We start from the raw sequence: 20,109 nt of genomic DNA, 5'->3' as shown, positions 1-20,109 counted from the left end.
AAATATTCAGATATTAGTTGGGGTAGTTAAAGGTACCATATGAGTGTTACAGAAATAAAAGAGAGTGCCACTGGGAAGACAGTCAAAATATCAGTTTAGAAGATACCTTACAAGCACAAGGGTGTGGAGGTAAGTAACTACGGATAATTATAGGCGAGGAAGGACATAAAAAAAAATTCCGTTGAGTATACGATGTAATAAGCTCGCAGCTTTATAAGAGTCAGAGGGTCCTCCTTAAATACTACAATGAAAGACTAGCTGAGGAAATAAGGAAGAAGGCTTCAACCTAAACATAGTAATTTGAAGAAGAAATGGTCATGTAAAAACAATCTCACTACAATATTATATGCACTCCATAAGAAAATGGCACATACCGTGGCTAATGAACGGGAAGAAGAAAAAAATCAAAAGGTGATATTCAAGATCATATGGGTTGTATTGAATTCCAATATGTGTGGGCACAAAGATAAGCTAAGTATGCACGCAACAAGGGGGCAGAAAGACCAAGAAAAGTAATTGCTTACATTTAAAGAAAGCTGAGAAGGAACGAAAGGAATTATTTGATCCAGAGTTAGTTACGTTATGGACGCACTTAAGATTTTAGAGTATTATCCATGCAGCATATATGTTGATAATCATATAGCAGTTGAAGACTCCGGTATAAGTTAAAAGAAAGAATTGAGCCCAGGTCATAGACAAAGGATTGAATCGTTAGAAGATTGTATCATGGATATTCCATAGCGCCTTGAAAGGCTAAAGTAATGACTAATACCATGAGCCGCAGATCGGAAGATAGCTTAAGCCTACATAAAGGTTGGTCAGAGGGAAGAGGAAACTAAAGAGTTACATCAACTAAGTAAATCAGGAGTCAGATTATTGGACCCCGAAAATTATAGAGATCGTGATTGAAAATATTGCAGAATCACTCTTAGTATCAGAAGTACAAGAGTACAACAACCATATTCTATAACAGCACTACGATAAAGCCAATTAGAAGAATACCGGCCTCATAAAAAGTCGGTATGAAGCTCCCATCGGATCGTGTATGCACAAGAGTTGCAAGTATTATAATAGAGCTTCAAGTTGTGGATGTTAATTATACGTATGTGGAAGGAAGGTCATGAAAGAGATAGAATATGTGATGCGAGATTTTAAGGTAAGTAAGGTAAAGGTGAACAACATACGAGATACTCAGGTGCAGAATGTTGTGAATAATCCATATTTCTGGTCGAAGGCTAGAAGCGCTGGGATTCAGTATCCAGGAATGATAGCGGCATCGTCAGTGGCATATCTTCCAGCCTATAGTTTCTAGGTATCGAGAGGTCAAGCTAAGAGAATAAAGAAGAGTTAGAGACGATGTAATGTCTCGCTTGATGTTCTGGAATAACATAAGGAAATCTATGATGCAAGCAAGTTGAAGGAAGGTTGCGAGAAGTATAAATAGATATGTGTAGGTCGCAAGCTAAAGTATGGGAAAATGACAAGGTTTTTGGAAGACAGGACTAAGGATAAGAAAGGGCGAGTGAGAAGGTGATGACAATGGATAAGTCCTTGGGATTAAGCCCATGAAAACAAGAGAGCTAATGGTTTCTCTAAGTTATAGAAAACTCAGTAGAGCCTGTATAAACTCAAAGGAGTCTAAAAGACTAATAGCATTTAAAAGAGATGGAATGCTACCCTGGTAGTAGAATAAGGGTGTAATTGTTATAGATAAAGGATGACATTTGGGCCTTCGATTGAGTAATAATTTGAAGAAAAAAAATTCACGGACGGCACGAGATTAGAATACCCCCTAGACATAAGCTCTAGAGGCAATGTATTATGTAAGAAATTTTAAGTTATCAGTGGTAGATTGTAGATCAACATTGAGGTGAATCAACAATGAATGGATAAAAGCTACAAAGTATGAGATGATATTAGGCCATCATTCTTAAGATGAACAGTAATGAAGAAGCATTAAAGGACTTAGATTTATACATATAGGATAAGCAATGAGAGTAACCTGGAGTTTAGTAGCAGACCTCAGTAACGATAAATCGAAGTAAGAGTTATGGTATAGTATGGCCTACTTAGATGTAGTAATGCTAATAATGCCTAGAGGGACAGCTTGTCATAATTTTGTATATGTTCAGAAAGTGAGGCCTAGAGATTGGCTAAAAGCTAGAGAAAAGAGGAGAGAAGAGTCGCATAGGCGCACATACAAAGTCAGGGTCGTACAAGCTGCATGATAGGAGATAGCAATAGTTATGAGATTGGGAAGATTCCGACCACAAGCCGTGGTGTGAGAAAGAGGCCTAAAGGGGGAAATGCCCTGGCCTTTGGATTTATTCACAGAATAGTTGCCTAAATGGCAAGGAGAGTATTAAAGTATTCGCAAGAGTTATGTGTTATGAGAATGATAAAGTGCATCACTCAACATTCGAGGACGAATGTTCCAAAGGGGGGAAATATGTTACACCCCTTATTTTCGTACGTGAAGGTACGCCATAAGTAAATTGATGAATCGAAAATGAGATGTTACATCCCGCATTTTCGTACGTTAAAATTTTGTCGTAAGTTAATCGACTTAAGTTCAGGAATGAGATATTTTTGAGATTATAAGTATTATGCTATTTCAAGCAAGTGATAAGTAAATTCATGAAGGTGAGAGGGTAAGCGAATCGAAGAAAATGAGTTTCGTCTAAGTTTGACATTTTGAGATAAAATATGGTCCAAGCTATAATACCCCGTATTTATGGACTAGTGCCATACAAGGTACCACATGACCATGGTAGTATGATGTATAAAGTGTGTTAAAAGTGAGTATTATTTTAAGTAATTTGAGATAATTTTTAATTATATGGGTAATTGGTTAATTTTTAGTTAGTGGGAGATTAACAAGTCAATTAAAAATTTGATGGATAATTAATTAAGATCTTTTGGATAAGCTCTTGAACCTTAACGTGGCAGCAAGTGAGGAAGGGCTAAAAGCCCAAATTGTGACTCTTTTGGCTAAAGGATAAGGGCATAATTAGGGAAATTGCTTGGCTAAGTAAGCCTTATCAAGTGGGGCCCACACCAATATGATAAGGAACCTTTCTAATTCATTTAAGAAAGATATCATACGGATATGCTATGGTATTACATTGCTGCTATTCAACCATAATTAATCAACAACAATTAACTAACTAACAAAAATAATTAACTAATACTAACAACCATTATCTAACAACAACAACTAATTACAACCACAACAACAACGCCAACCACAACAACAACTACTAAAATGTTCAATAACAAAATAATATCAACAATACAATCATCATTCAAAACTAGTCTCAACTTAATATTGACAAGTTCAATACTTTGTTTAGCAATACACACCATTCAATGAGTGTTTTATCTAGCATCATCTCCATCTTCACTCCTAGAACCTTCATCGTCGGCACATGGGGAGGCTCACGAGACCGAAAAATGGGAAAAGCACCACTAGCAAGAAGATTGGCCAGCTGACCTTGAAGGAGATTAAATTGTTTGTCCCTCCTTTCTAGCTGAACTTGAAGGGTACCAAATTGTTCATCTCTCTTTTGTTCTCTAGCCTTTGTCTCTTCAAGCTCTGCTGTCAGCTTTGTGATCTTCTATTCCATAGACAAGATAGTCGACCTATCAATTGCCTCGCCTTGGGCGGAAGTCCCTATACCTTGCAATCCAGCCCTGTAGCGCCGAAATGATTTCTCTGGAAGGCCGTATGCTATCCATTTTTTAGGACCACCGACAACATCCAACCATATCCTCTACGCTTCTTCGTCTAAAAGGGGTGGTCACTCGCTTTGCTCATTCGGTGGCAAGCTCTAAGTGTACTCCTCCACATTAATCTTGTAGCGACCCTTTATTTAGAAGATAAAAAATTATTAACTACATAATATTATAAACATTTATAGTAGTTATGAAACTTACATATGCAGTCTCCGCCTGGTCCTCGACCCATTTAGTTGGATCTGTCGGTGCCTTCTTCTTCCGAATGTGAGTCTCCATGAAGAATTCATCAAGAGTCATCTTCCTCGCATATTTGTTTTCCTACAAATATATTAAAATGTGTTAACTAAATTAACATATATAAATATAGTTCGTTAAAAATAGACCAAAATATTTTAAGGAACTACCAGTAGTCTCCTCGTAGCCCCCATGCTCCTTGCACCCACACAGTGCAAGGAGTCACCCTTCTCAGATGCTCGGGCCTTCTTTCCCAGTTCACTCTGCTTCTCGAATTTCTCGGTGGTCCAATACCTCTGCAAATCCTCCCATAAATGCGGTAGAACCCATGAAGGCTTCTTGTTAACCTTTCGAGCGGAGGATTAGGATAATTCCTATTATACATCCAACTACGATATTCCATCTACATAAAGAACGAATAAATTACATGTTATATGTTTAGCATAATTAGTTAAGCATAATTAGCATAATTAATTAATTATAATTTGTTAGCACACTAATAGAACAATATTATGCCCTATTTAAATCTAATGTAGTTCAAAAACCCTATTTAGTCACACAAATCCTAAATATACAAATCCTAAATATACAAAAACCCTAAATAATTACATAAAATTAAATTTCGAAAATTAAAAGAGTAATAAGGTAGAACACTAACCTTGAAAGAGATTTAATGGTAGTGACAATGGTGGAGGTGGCGGCAGGTGGCAGGTGGCAGGCGGCGGCAGGTAGGGGCTGGGCGAATGGGGGGCTGGGGGAGTGTCACGACTCAAAATTCCCTCCTTCGGACCGTGATCGCCCCTAATATTTCACTTACTAGGCAAGCCAACGTTAGAATAATATTAACTAATTTTTAAACAATTTTTAAATTTATTAATATCAAAGAATGATTGCGGAAATAAAGTCTGAAATATTATGAATAATCCATTAAAAGAATAACGGTGTCTAAATACCATCCCAGAATTTGGTGTCACAAGTGCACGAGCTTCTAGAATAATATAAAATAAAGGTTTGAATAAAATAAAGTTGTCTAGAGATAAACACACAGCTAAAGTAAAGTAGACGGGGACTTCAGAACTGCAAACGCCGTGCAGTTATACCTCAAGTCTCCTCTGAGTAGCTGAAATTCGAGCAAGTTTATGGTACTTCACTAGGACCAACTCCAAAATCTGCACAAGAAGTGCAGAGTGTAGTATCAGTACAATTGACCCCATGTACTGGTAAGTATTGAGCCTAACCTCAACGAAGTAATGACGAGGCTAAGGCGGGTCACTTACATTACTTGTACGCAATATTAGTAACAATAACAATAATAGAAATAAATCAGGTAACTCATTTATAATAAGTGAAGCCAACTCAGCAGTCATAACCAATTATCAATTCCATCAAATCTGTTACAACGTGCAACCCGCTCTCACAATATATTCACATTCAGTTCTGTTGCGGCATGCAACCCACTCCTCCAACATATTCATTTTAATCAAGTCTGTTGCGGCGTGCAAACCGATCCCCCAATATATATATATATATATATATATATATATATATATATATATATATATATATATATGTATGTATGTCGACTTTTAAATAAGTCTGTTGCGGCGTGCAACCCGATCCTCCAATATATTCATTATAATTAATTCTGTTAGAAGAAATTTTTCCAATAAATGCAATAATTAATATAAAATTATAAGACAACAAGCGTACAATAATTATGATTTAATTATGAAACAAACAAAGGCAAATAGCAAATTATTATGGAAATCAGAGAGAAAATATGCAGTTTAATATTTATTATGCTAAATGTCACCTAACAATTAAGGAACATAATTCAAATAGCATGTAACAATTAATGCAGTAATTCAAGAATTAATTAATGATTTAAAACAATTTATGATTTTTCAAGTAAGCAGGCAAACAATTAATTTCACGACATATAGACACTCGTCACCTCGCCTATATGTCGTTCACATGCAATTCACATAACAAATAATTTAAGGGTTCTATTCCCTCAAGTCAAGGTTAACCACGACACTTACCTCGCTTTGAAAATTCCAAACAATTACTCGACCACAGCTTTTCCTTTTAAATTTGTCTCCAAAAGCTTCAAATCTATTCATAAATAATTCAATGTACTCAATACGAATAATATGAATTAATTCCATATGAATTTACTAAGTTTCCGGATAAAAATTCGAAATTCATTAAAATATTCGACAGTGGGACCCACGTCTCAAATCCCAAAAAAAACTGGCAAAATCTGGAACACCCGTTCCGCTACGAGTTTAACCATACAAAAATTATCCAATTCCGATGTCAAATGGACCTTCAAATCTAATTTTTTTTGTTTTTGGAAGATTTTTAGAAAAATCTGATTTTGCTTCCATAAATTCACGGATTCATGATATAAACAAGTATGGAATCATGAAATATAATTAATATAGGATAAGGAACACTTGCCCCAATATTTCCCATGAAAATCGCCCAAATATTCGCCTTAACCAAGCTCAAAACGACCAAAATGTGGAGATAATATCGGACTCTTCGATTTATACACTGCCCAGGCATTTCCGCACCTGCGTTGCCTGGGCTTGCATTTGCGAGAAAATCTCGCATCTGCGAAAAGGGACTGCCAGGCGAGGCCTCGCATCTGCGGAGAAAAAATGCGCACCTGCGCTGACCTCCGCTTCTATGATTATCGTGTCCGCTTCTGCGGATGCGCGGGTACGTGCAGGTTTCCGCACCTGCGGACTTTTGCCCAGCCACGCCCGGGTGCATCTACGGTGGAAGGCTCACTTCTGCGAGCTCGCACCTGCGGTCCAAAATCCGCTGGTGCGATTACACCAGAAGGCCAAATATCAGATTTTTCCTTAAGTCCAATTCTTGTTCCGATTTCGATTCGAATCACACTCGGGATACTCGGGACCCTGTCCGAATATACCAACAAGTCCCGTAACATAATACAGACTTACTCGGGGTCTAATATCACGCCAAACAATGCTGAAATTATAATTCACACCCCGATGCAAACTTTTGAGTTTTAAACTTTCCAATTTGCAAATCTCGTGCCAAAACATATTAAATGAATCCGGAATGACTTCAAATCTGGCACACAAGTCATAAATGACATAATAGAGCTACTCAAATTTCCATAATCGAATTCCGGCTCCTATATCAAAAAGTCAAACCTGTGGTCAAACTTGGAAATCTTTAGCCTTTGAATTACTAGTTTTTGTTAAATGGTCATAACTTGAGCTAGGGACCTCCAAATTAAATTCCGGGCATACGCCCAAGTCCCAAATCACGATACGGAGCTACCGAAACTGTCAAAATACTGATTCGGGTCTGTTTGCTCAAAATGTTGGCCAAAGTCTACTCAATTTAGTTTTAAGGCTCTATTTAACATTTTAATTCATTTTTCACATAAAACCTTTCCGAAAAATTTTACGGACTGCGCACGCAAGTCGAGGAATGATAAATGGTTCTTTTCGAGGTCTTAGAACACAAAATTACTTATTAAATTTAAATATGATATTTTGGGTCATCACATTCTCCACTTCTAAAACAAACGTTCGTCCTCGAACGGAGTTAGAAAAAAGTACCCAAGCTGGAGAAAAGGTGTAGATATTTACTCCGCATGTCCGACTCGGACTCCCAGGTAGATGCCTCTACCGGCTGACCTCTCCATTACACTCGAACTGAAGGATAACTCTTAGACCTCAACTGTCGGACCTGCCGGGCTAGAATAGCCACCGACTCCTCCTCGTAAGTCAAATCTTTGTCCAATTGGACTGAGCTGAAATCTAACACATGGGACGGATCACCATGATATTTCTGGAGCATAGACACATGGTGATAACAACACGATAGGGGTCCAAGAATTACTAAAGAAAATCAAGAAACGTGCGAAAGCTAAAAGAAAATAAAGAAACAAAAAAATAACGAAAAATTAAAGATAGATTGAATTCAAGAAAGAGTTTCTTGAATTCAAGAAGTCTATTCTTGAAGTTGAATCCTAACAACAACAAGTAGCTAACAAAGAACTAATCGCCTTTGGTAGAGAATTAAAAACAAGAGATAGATTGTGAAACCCGACCCTTTAGAATAACAAGAACAACATTAAGCCTAAACTTATCACCTTTCTTGAATACCTGGAAGTGATCTAAGATTTCAAAAGAGTTTAATCTTACCACCTTAAGTTGAGTCTTGAAGGTTGAAGAATAAATCCAAGAGTAGCCACACACAAGAGTGCAAGAAAAATCTCACAATTTTTATTGATATTGTCTATAATAATCTAAAATCTAAAAACAAAGAAGACACCCCTTTATATAGAAAGGGGGTCACGAAATTCCTACCTAAAATAAGGAAATAAAGTCCTAAACTACTTTGGACAACAAGTCCAAATACCTTAGGAAAAGGAAAAATACTAGAAAACAAAAACCAAGTCAATCTTGGAATGTAACTCCAACAATCTTAGGAAAAGAAAAACATAACCTTAACTAACTAGGAAAGTAATAAATCTAGTACCAAAATATATGGAAATAAGTTAAAACCAATCTAGGATAGAATATTGAAAGTCCCAAACCAATCATGGATAGGATCTTGGCAATCTTGAAGGCAACTTGCAAGCAACTTGGCACCAACTTGTACCCAACTTCTATCACGCCTATTGAACCTTTCTTGGGCAGCAAGTAAGTCCTTTTTATATTATAAAAATGTGTCTTCATGTAGGACTTATTGGGATATAATTTTGGACACATTTTTAGGTGCCAAATAGGTCCAATAGTGGCCTGATTTGGACCTTCTTCAGAGGATGTCTCTTGGGATCTAATCCACCTTTTCTTGGACATGAATTTAGACCATAAAATAATTATAATACCTGGATAATTCATATCCTTTATCCTTGAGCTCTCCATCCTAATTAGCAACTTCTTTATTTGCACTTGAAGTCTAATGACCTTGTTTTGCAACTCTTTAGCTTGACATCTTGTTAAAGGCCCTCTTTGGGATTCTAAAGCTTCATTCTTGTCCTTGAATAGATTTGAGCTTCCTGGGATGCTATCATTCCCCTCTTCTTGAAGAAAATTCGTCCTCGAATTTTGACCTTGCAAGAAAAAGAAGTCACGCACTAGTAAATGGCATCCACTAATCTGAAAAAATAGTAGGTATAAAACAAGATAGTGACCATGTGTCCACTTAACCTGATTAAGCCTAATAGGTATAAATACTCCTTTATAAAGCATATGGACATCATCATCCCAATAAAATTTATGCCTACTTAGAGTTGTCCAATAAAAATCTCTCTTAGATGCACTATGTAATGAAATTTGCAATGCGATCTTGTCAATAAGGTAGTCCAAACATGTGCATGCCAAAGAAATTACAAAATATTGGTCATGCATCCATTTAACACAAGTATCTCTGCCACATGTATTAAATAATACACTCTTATGATATAACCAAGTATCAATTATAAATCCCATGGATTCTTCTACATGTAAATTATTCAAAGAAGCACATAAATTCTTAGAAAGGTCAGAAGAACCCATAAATTCCAAAATAAAAATTTTAATACACTCAAGCTCATAATTATAACTTTCCCCAATAATATTTGCAACATTAATGGATTCTACATAATTGCTCAAACTGTCACAGAAAGAGTCATAGATAGGTTCATGAAAGAGTATTTGATCACTAACATCACAATAATCATGTATATCCTCTTTAATAGTAGCAAATACTTTTACAGGCTCACAATCAACATGCCTAGAGGAATGACTTCCCATCAAACAACAAAACTCACATTCTAGCAATTTATCACATGAAAACTCATTAGACACTTGAATAAGAGAAGAAAAAATATTTAACTCATTAGCAAGCCTCTTCTCATAAATTTCATGCCTCTTTCTACCAAGTTGGAATGCATAATCATCTATGTCATACTCAATTTCAAAAGGAAGCAAATTACTCTTGCACTTTAACTTAGATATTACAGTTAATGACTTGATATGCATCAAAATATCATCATCCACAAAAATTATAAAGTCACCAACATAAGAAATAAGAGTATAGTTCATTACCTCCAAAAATATCTTAGGTGTTCTAGGAAGGCCAAGAATATGAATGAACCAATTATACGTATTATACTTGGACGTATTTACTAATGGAACAACATCACTTTGTATTCTTTTATGCAATGATTCCAGCTTAGCAATGGCTTTAGAAAACTCCATGTCATAAACCTGTAAATAAGAATTAAGATAGTCAAAAGGTTCAATAACAAAGAGTTTAACCAAGCTTTTATCTTCCACCATCCAACAAGAATTAATTTTGTCTAATTCATGTTGGAATCTAATTGGATCCTTTGCCACCATTTCTCGCGCCTCACCTCTCATTTCAAAAGGTCTTTCAACACGTGGCTGCACAAAATCACAAGAACTAAAACAAGAATGAGTTAATGGGTTAGGAGGTAAAGAAATTTTATTCTTGCTTACACTCTCTTTGGCTTTTATCACAAAACTAACTTTTCCCTCACCCTTAGCCTCTTTTCTCTCACTAAATTTTTTTTCTTCTTCTTTACTCAAGCCTCTTGTTTTTCTCTCTCTACCTCAAAGACTTTTCTTATCTTATTGCCTTCTCTCTTTTCTTTTCCCTCAAGCTCACTCTTTTTCTCAATTGACATCCCATTCTTTTCACTCAATACAACCTCTCCTTTTTCCTCTCTTGGGATGTCAACATGCACTCCCTTACTCCTCTCATTCTTTTCTCTCTCATATTTTTCCATATTCTCTTTAACAGTCTTTTCATCTTCATAAATTTGTGTGGGAGTCAAAGGTCCAAGAATAAGTTTCTTCCCGTTAACCTCAAAAGAGTATCTATTTTTTTCCATGTTATATGAAGCTCTTCTATAGGCATACCATGGCTTTCCCAACAAGATATGATAATTATTCATGGGAATTACATCACACCAGATCGCATCCTCATACCTTCCAATAGAGAATAGTAATAACACTCTTTTATCTACCTTTACTCCTCTCAACATGTAGGGTTCAATATGCTCAACACAAGGCAAGTTTAATTTTTCAACCATGTAAGTGCTAATTGAGTTATAGCCAAACTCTTTGTCAATTCTAAGGGCACAAATCGCAGACATCACTTTAGCTCTTATTTGAAAAATTATTTTACCATTGTCTTCCTTCCATTCGGTATACTGTAAGTTCGACTTTTCAAGTTGTTGAGTCATAACTCGCCTCCTTTCACTATAACTACCTATTTGAAACATCTTGAACAAAGATTAGAAGAATTATGTATCTCTCAAATTTTGGCTTTTTCCTCTAATGTTCTCGCCTCTCTTGCCTTTTTCCACTCAAAGCAACTCTTGATCGTTAAACTTTAGATTTATTAATAAACCTTACTAGTCACAACCCTTCGGGATAAGAACGTAGAGTTAGAAAAAGAAAAGGAAAGTGAAGGACCAAACCTTGGAAGAATAGGAATTGGTTATGTAGAAAAAATAAGGAAAAAATTTAGGAAACCCAAAACCCACAAGAATAAGGAAAGAAGTTACCTTAATCATCAAGAACTAGGATCCCTCTTCTTGTTTCCTTTCTTGATTTGGAAACCAAATAACACTTGAATTCTACAAATAATAATGAGCCATAATGCTTTTCTTTTGGCTGATTTTCATTTTTTTTTGGGTGTTTTTTTTGAGTTTCGTTTTGCCCAAGAACCTCCCAAGATTATCAAGATTGAAATCTTGATTAGCCTATGATCTGATACCACTTGATAACAACATGATAGGGGTCCAAGAATTACTAAAGAAAATCAAGAAACATGCAGAAGCTAAAAGAAAATAAAGAAACAAAAAAACAAAGAAAAATTAAAGATAGATTGAATTCAAGAAAGAGTTTCTTGAATTCAAGAAGTCTATTCTTGAAGTTGAATCCTAACAACAATAATTAGCTAACAAAGAACTAATCGCCTTTGGTAGAGAATTAAAAATAAGAGATAGATTGTGAAACCCGACCCTTTAGAATAACAAGAACAACAATAAGCCTAAACTTATCACCTTTCTTGAATACCTAGAAGTGATCTAAGATTTTGAAAGAGTTTAATCTTACCACCTTAAGTTGAGTCTTGAAGGTTGAAGAATAAATCCAAGAGTAGCCACACACAAGAGTGCAAGAAAAATCTCACAATTTTTATTGATATTGTCTATAATAATCTAAAATCTAAAAACAAAGAAGACATCCCTTTATATATAGAGGGGGTCACGAAATTCCTACCTAAAAATAAGGAAATAAAGTCCTAAACTACTTTGGACAACAAGTCCAAATACCTTAGGAAAAGGAAGAATACTAGGAAACAAAAACCAAGTCAATCTTGGAAAGTAACTCCAACAATCTTAGGAAAAGGAAAACATAACCTTAACTAACTAGGAAAGTAATAAATCTAGTACCAAAATATATGGAAATAAGTTAAAACCAATCTAGGATAGAATCTTGAAAGTCCCAAACCAATCATGGATAGGATCTTGGAAATCTTGAAGGCAACTTGCAAGCAACTTGGCACCAACTTGTACCCAACTTCTATCAAACCTATTGAACCTTTCTTGGGCAGCAAGTAAGTCCTTTTTATGTTATAAAAACGTGTCTTCATGTAGGACTTATTGGGATGCAAGTTTGGACACATTTTTAGGTGCCAAATAGGTACAATAGTGGCCTGATTTGGACCTTCTTTAGAGGATGTCTCTTGGGATCTAATCCACCTTTTCTTGGACATGAATTTGGACCATAAAATAATTATAATACCTAGACAACTCATATCCTTTATCCTTGAGCTCTCCATCCCAATTAACAACTTCTTTATTTGCACTTGAAGTCTAATGACCTTGTTTTGCAACTCTTTAGCTTGACATCTTGTTAAAGGCCCTCTTTGAGATTCCAAAGCTTCATTCTTGTCCTTGAATAGATTTGAGCTTCCTAGGATGCTATCACATGGAACACCGAATGAACCGCTGATAAACTAGGTGGTAATGTAAGCCTGTAGGCTACTTCACCCAACCTTTCAAGAATTTCAAAGGGTTCGATATACCTAGGGCTCAACTTGCCCTTCTTTCCAAACCTCATTACACCTTTTATAGGTGAAACCCGAAGCAATATTCTTTCTCCAACCATGAATGCAATATCACGAACTTTACGGTTGGCATAACTCTTTTGCCTAGACTGAGCTGTGCGAAGTCGATCCTGAATAATCTTGACCTTATCCAAGGCATCCTGTACCAAATCGGCACCCAACTACCGAGCCTCTCCCGGTTCAAACCAACCAACTGGCGATCGACATCGCCTTACGTATAATGCCTCATATGGAGCCATCTGAATGCTCGACTGGTAGCTATTATTATAAGCAAACTCCGCAAGTGGCAGGAAATGATCCCAAGAACCTCCAAAGTCTATAACACAAGCGCGGAGCATATCTTCCAATATCTGAATAGTATGCTCTGATTGTCCGTCTGTCAGTGGATGAAATGATGTACTCAACTCCACCTGCATACCTAACTCACGCTGTACAGTCCTTCTGAAATGTGAGGTAAACTGCGTACCTCGATCTGAAATAATAGACACGGGCACACCGTGAAGGCGGACAATCTCACGAATGTAAATTTCAGCTAACCTCTCTGAAGAATAGGTAACTGCCACTGGAATGAAATATGCTGATTTGGTCAACCTGTCCACAATGACCCAAACTACGTCAAATTTTCTATGAGTCTGTGGGAGCCTAACAACAAAATCCATAGTGATACGCTACCACTTCTACTCAGAAATTTCTAACTTCTGAAGCAAACCACTAGGTCACTAATGCTTGTACTTAACTTGCTGACAATTCAGACACCAAGCTACATATGCAACTATATCCTTTTTCATTCTCCTCTGCCAGTAATGTTGCCATAAATCTTGATACATTTTAGCGGCACCTGGATGAATAGAATACCTGGAACTGTGTGCCTCTTCAAGAACTAATTCACGAAGCCCATCCACATTAGGCACACAAATACGACCCTGCATTCGCAGAACTCTATTTTTCCCCACAACAACCTATTTGGCATCACCGTGCCATACCGAGTCCTTAAGGACAAGTAAATGAGGATCATCATACTGCCTCTCTCTGATGCGGTCATATAAAGAAGATCGACCGACTGTGAAAGCTAGAACCCGACTAGGTTCTGAAACATCTAACCTCACGAACTGATTAGCCAAAGTCTGAACATCTGCAGCTAATGGCCTCTCACCAACCGGAATATACGCAAGACGGCCCATACTCACAGCCTTTCTACTCAAAGCATCGGCCACCACATTGGCCTTTCCGGGGTGATACAAAATGGTGATATCATAGTCTTTTAACAACTCCAACAATCTTCTCTGCCTCAAATTAAGATCTTTTTGTTTGAACATGTACTAAAGGCTTCGAGGATTAGTAAATACCTCACACGAGACACCATAGAGGTAATGCCTCCAAATCTTCAGCGCATGAATAATGGCTGCCAATTCTAAGTCATGAACAGGATAATTCTTCTCGTGAACTTTCAACCGCCGCGACGCTTATGCAATTACCTTGCCATCTTGCATTAATACTGCACTAAGCCCAATGTGAGATGTGTCACAATATACCGTATACGATCCTGAACCTATGGGTAATACCAACACTGGCGTCGTAGTCAAAGCGGTCTTGAGCTTCTGAAAGCTCAACTCACACTCGTCTAACCATCTGAATGGGACACCTTTCTGGGTCAATTTAGTCAATGGGCTTGCTATATACGAAAACCCTTCCACGAACAGACGATAATAACCTACTAAACCCAGGAAACTCCGGATCTCTGTAACCGAAGTAGGTCTAGTCTAATTCTGAACAGCCTCAATCTTCTTAGGATCCACCTTTATGCCTTTTGCCGATACAATATGCCCCAAAAAGGCAACAAAGTCTAACCAATATTCACATTTTGAAAACTTTGCATATAATTGATTATTCTTCAAGGTGTGAAGCACACTTTGAAGATGGTGCTCATATTCCTCTCGACTGCTGGAGTAAATCAAGATATCATCAATGAATACAACCACAAAAGAATCCAAATAAAGCTTGAACACTCGATTCATGAAATCCATAAATGTTGCTGGGGCATTTGTCAACCCAAATGACATCACTAGGAATTCTAATGCCCATACCGAGTTTAAAAAGCTATTTTAGGGACATCAGATGCCCTAATATTCAACTGATGGTAACCAGAGCTCAAATCGATCTTCGAAAATACCTTGGCACCCTGAAGCTGATCAAATAAGTCATCAATTCTTGGCAGCGGATATTTATTTTTGATAGTGGCCTTGTTCAACTTCCGATAATCTATACACATCCGCATAGAGCCATCTTTCTTCTTTACAAATAATACTAGTGCAACCCAGGGCGAGACACTGGGTCTAATGAATCCCTGATCAACAAGTCTTGTAACTGCTCTTTTAATTCTTTCAACTCTGGCGGGGACATACGGTATGGTGGAATAGAAATGGGCTGAGTGCCCGGAGCCAAATCAATACAGAAGTCAATATCTCTATCGGGTGGCATCCCCAGCAAATCTGTAGGAAATACTTCTGGAAATTCACGAACAACTGGTACTGAGTCCATAGAAGGAACATCCGCACTGCGATTGCGAATATAAGCCAAATAGGCTAGATACCCTTTCTCTACCATACGCCGAGCTTTCATATAAGAAATAACCCTGCTGGCAAAATGACCAGGAGTTTCTTGGCATGACAATCCAATATAGCATGATAAAGGGACAGCCAATCCATACCCAAGATGACATCAAAATGTACCATATCAAGAAATAGAAGATCCATACTAGTCTCAAGATTACCAATAGTAACCACACAAGAATGATAGACATGATCTGCTACAACAGAGTCTCCCACCGGTGTAGATACACACACAGAAGCACTCAGAGAATCACAAGGCACAACCAAATATGAAGCAAAATAGGAGGACACATAGGAATAAGTAGATCCTGGATCAAATAGAACTGAAGCATCTCTATGGCAAACTGGAATAATACCTGTGATCACAGCATCAGATGACTCGGCCTCAGGCCTAACTGGAAAAGCATAAAATCAGGGCTGGGCCCCACCACTCTAAACTGCGTCCCTCGGACGGCCTCTAATTGACCGGCCTCCACCTCTAACGGTCTGACCTCCACCTCTAATGGCCTGACCTCCGCCTCTAGCTGCCTGACCCATACCTCTAGCTGGCTTAGCAGGCGATGACGCAACCGGTGTCGGTATGATGGCATGAGAATCTTGTAGAGATCTGTTACTCGCCAATCTAGGGCAATACCTCCTGATGTGACCAATGTTCCCACACTCATAACACCCATCCTGATGTTGTGGCTGCTGAAGCTGAAGCTGACCCAAATGGGCCGGATAACCGCTGTAGTAACTCTGGAGTGGTGATGCACTGATAGGAGCTGAATGTGCACTGAATACTGGCTGCCCAAAGTAAGGCATAACAGGACCGTGACTCCCTGAAGCACTGGGAGATACATGAAGTGCTGAATGAAATGGTCTGGGAAGATGACCCCTACCAAAATTACCTCTGCCTCCAGATGAGGCACCACTGAAACCACTGAACTGATGAGGCCTCTTATTGGACCTCTGCCCTCTCTCCTGTGCAAGAACCATCTAGATCCTCCTTGCAACATTAGCAGCCGCCTGAAAAAAAATCTCACTTTTGGTCTCCTTGGCCATCTGAAGTCTGATATGGTGAGTGATTCCCTTAATAAACCTCCTCCCTCTCTCCCTCCGTATGTAGTAAAAGGAGAGAATGACGGGCCAAATCCACAAAACGGGACTCATACTGAGTAACAGTCATACTGCCCTGCTGTAGACGCTCAAATTGCTTGCGGAATTCCTCTCTCAGTATGATAGGGAGGAACTTCTCAAGAAATAGCTGAGAGAACTGCTCCCAGGTAAGTGCAGGAGATCCGACTAGTCGGGTCAATGTATAATCTCTCCACCTCTTGGCGGAACCCGTCATCTGAAATACAGCAAAATCAACCCCATTGGTCTCAACTATACCCATGTTCCGCAGCACCTCATCGCAGCGTTCAAGATAATCCTTTGGGTCCTCAGAAGGTGTACCACTGAAGTGAACTGGAAAGAGCTTGGTAAACTTATCCAGTCTCAATAAGGCCTCAAAAGACATGGTGGTCCTATCACCGATTTGTGCCGAAATAATTGGCTGAACTACCCCAACTGGCGGGGCAGCTGGAGCCTGATTCTGGGGAGCCATCTGCTCTGGAACGGGAGTAGTGGGAGTTTGTGCTCCTCCCCTAGCCTATAAGATGGCTGGTGCCACTAGAAATGTACCATTCTGGGCCACGCCCTCCATAAGACTTACCAAACGGACTAGAGCGTCCTGAAGTACTGGTGTGGCTATGAATCCTTCCGGGACCTGAACTGGTCCAGCTGGTACATTCTGAACTGGAACCTCCTCCTGAAGGTCCACCTGAGGTTCTACAACAGGTGCAGCTGCTCGAGCTCCGGACTGAGCTCTACCTCGGCCTTTACCTCGGCCTCTAGCATGACCTCGGCCTTGACCTCTACCCTTGCCATAGTTGCCACCGGGGGTTCTTGTCCATGTCCATCGGTAGAGGTAATACGTGTTCTCACCATCTGCGAGAGAATAAGAGTAGAATGGTTCAATCATCGATGATAGAATAAAATCGCACGACAGAATAAGAAAGGAGTGATATTGTTCCTAAACTTCATAGCCTCTAAGAGATAAATACGTCTTCTCTGTACCGATCCTTCAGACTCAACTAAGTTTGCTCGTGACTCGTGAGACCTATGTAACCTAGTGCTCTGATACCAACTGTTACGACCCGAATTTCCCACCTTCAGACCGTGATGGCGCCTATCATTTCACTTGCTAGGCAAGCCAATATTAGAATAATATTATCCATTTTTTAAAACAGTTTTTAAATTTATTAATAACAAAGAACAAATGCGGAAGTAAAGTCTGAAATGTAGTGAATAATCCTTAAAAACAACAGTGTCTAAATACCATCCCAGAATTGGTGTCACAAGTGCACGAGCTTCTAGAATAAATACAAATAAAGGTCTGAATAAAATAAAGCTGTCTGGAAATAAACACACAGTTAAAGTAAAATAGACGGGGACTTCACAACTGTGGACGCCATGCAGTTATACCTCAAGTCTCCTCTGGTAGCTGAAATCCGAGCAAGTCTATGGTACGCCGCCGAGAACAACTCCAAAATCTGCACAAGAAGTGCAGAGTGTAGTATCAGTACAACCGACCCCATGTACTGGTAAGTGCTGAGCCTAAACTCGACGAAGTAGTGACGAGGCTAAGGTGGGTCACTTACATTACCTGTACGCAATATTAGTAATAACAACAATAATAGAAATAAATCAGGTAACTCATTTATAATAATTGAAGCCAACTCAGCAGTCATACCTATTATCATTTCCATCAATTCTGTTGCAGCGTGCAACCCACTCTCACAATATATTCACATTCAATTCTGCTGCAGCGTCCAACCCGCTCTCACAATATATTCACATGCAGTTCTGTTGCGGCGTGCAACCCACTCCTCCAATATATTCATTTTAATCGAGTCTGTTATATATTTATTTCAATCAAGTATATATATAGAGTTTTAAATAAGTCTGTTCCGGCGTGCAATCCGATCCCTCAATATTGACTTTTAAATAAGTCTATTGCGGCGTGCAATCCGATCCCCCAGTATTGACTTTTAAATAAGTCTATTAAGGCGTGCAATCCGATCCCCCAATATATATATATATATATATATATATATATATATATATATATATATATATATATCATACACTTTCATTTCCGTTGCGGCGTGCAACCCGTTCCCCCAATATAACTTTAAACAACTCATAAATGTAATAAAACTTACTCCAATAAATACCACGTCCAATGAGAAATTATTAAGCATCAAGGCACACAATAATTATAATTTATTTATGAACCAAATAATGACAAATACCAATTTATTATGAAAATCATAGAGAAAATAGGTAGTTTAATATTTAATATGCTAAGTGTCAAGTAACAATTAAAACACATAATTCAAATAGCATGTAATAATTAATGCAGGAATTCAAGAATTAATATTTGACAAATAATAGGAGAGAAATAATTATTATAATAATTAATTTATGATTTAAAATAATTTATGATTTTTCAAGTAAGCAGACAAACAATTAATTTGACGACGTATAAACACTCGTCACCCCGCCTATACGTCGTTCACATGCATTTCACATAATAAATAATTTAAGGGTTCTATTCCCTCAAGTCAAGGTTAACAACGACACTGACCTCGCTTTGCAAATTCCAATCAATTACTCGACCACAGTTTTTCCATTTAAATTTGTCTCCAAAAGCTTCAAATCTATTCATAAACAATTCAATATACTCAATACGAATCATAGGAATTAATTTCATATGAATTTACTAATTTTCCGGATAAAAATCCAAAATTAATTAAAATATTCGACAGTGGGACCCACGTCTCAAATCCCGAAAAAACTCATGAAATCCGAACGACCATTCCACTACGAGTTCAACCATACAAACATTATTAAATTCCGATGTCAAATGGACCTTCAAATCTAAATTTTTGTTTTTTGGAAAGTTTTACAAAAATTTCAATTTCTTTCATCTAAATCCGAAATAAATGATGAATATAGACATGGATTTGTGAAATATAATTAATTTTGGTTAAAGAACACTTACCCAATTCAAAGTCGTGAAAATCCCCCTTGAAATCGCCCAAATCCGAGACTTGAAACTCAAAACTAAGTAAAAATGGCGACTTCCGAATTTATGGGCTCTGCCCAGTCATTTTCGCATCTGCGGATAAAAGTTCTGCATTTGCGGTCTCGCATTTGTGAGACAAAGCTTGCATTTGCGATGCCAGGCTGCCAGTTGAAGTTCCGCATCTGCGGACACTCCTGTCGCACCTGCGACATCCGCTTCTGCGCAAAATGGCCGCACCTGCGAAGACCCCAGGCCAGCCCAGTCCCGCATCTACGT

Source organism: Nicotiana tomentosiformis, chromosome 10 (assembly GCF_000390325.3).
Source record: "Nicotiana tomentosiformis chromosome 10, ASM39032v3, whole genome shotgun sequence".
Classification (NCBI taxonomy): Eukaryota; Viridiplantae; Streptophyta; class Magnoliopsida; order Solanales; family Solanaceae; genus Nicotiana; species Nicotiana tomentosiformis.
Note: the sequence above shows the minus strand (reverse complement) of the source record.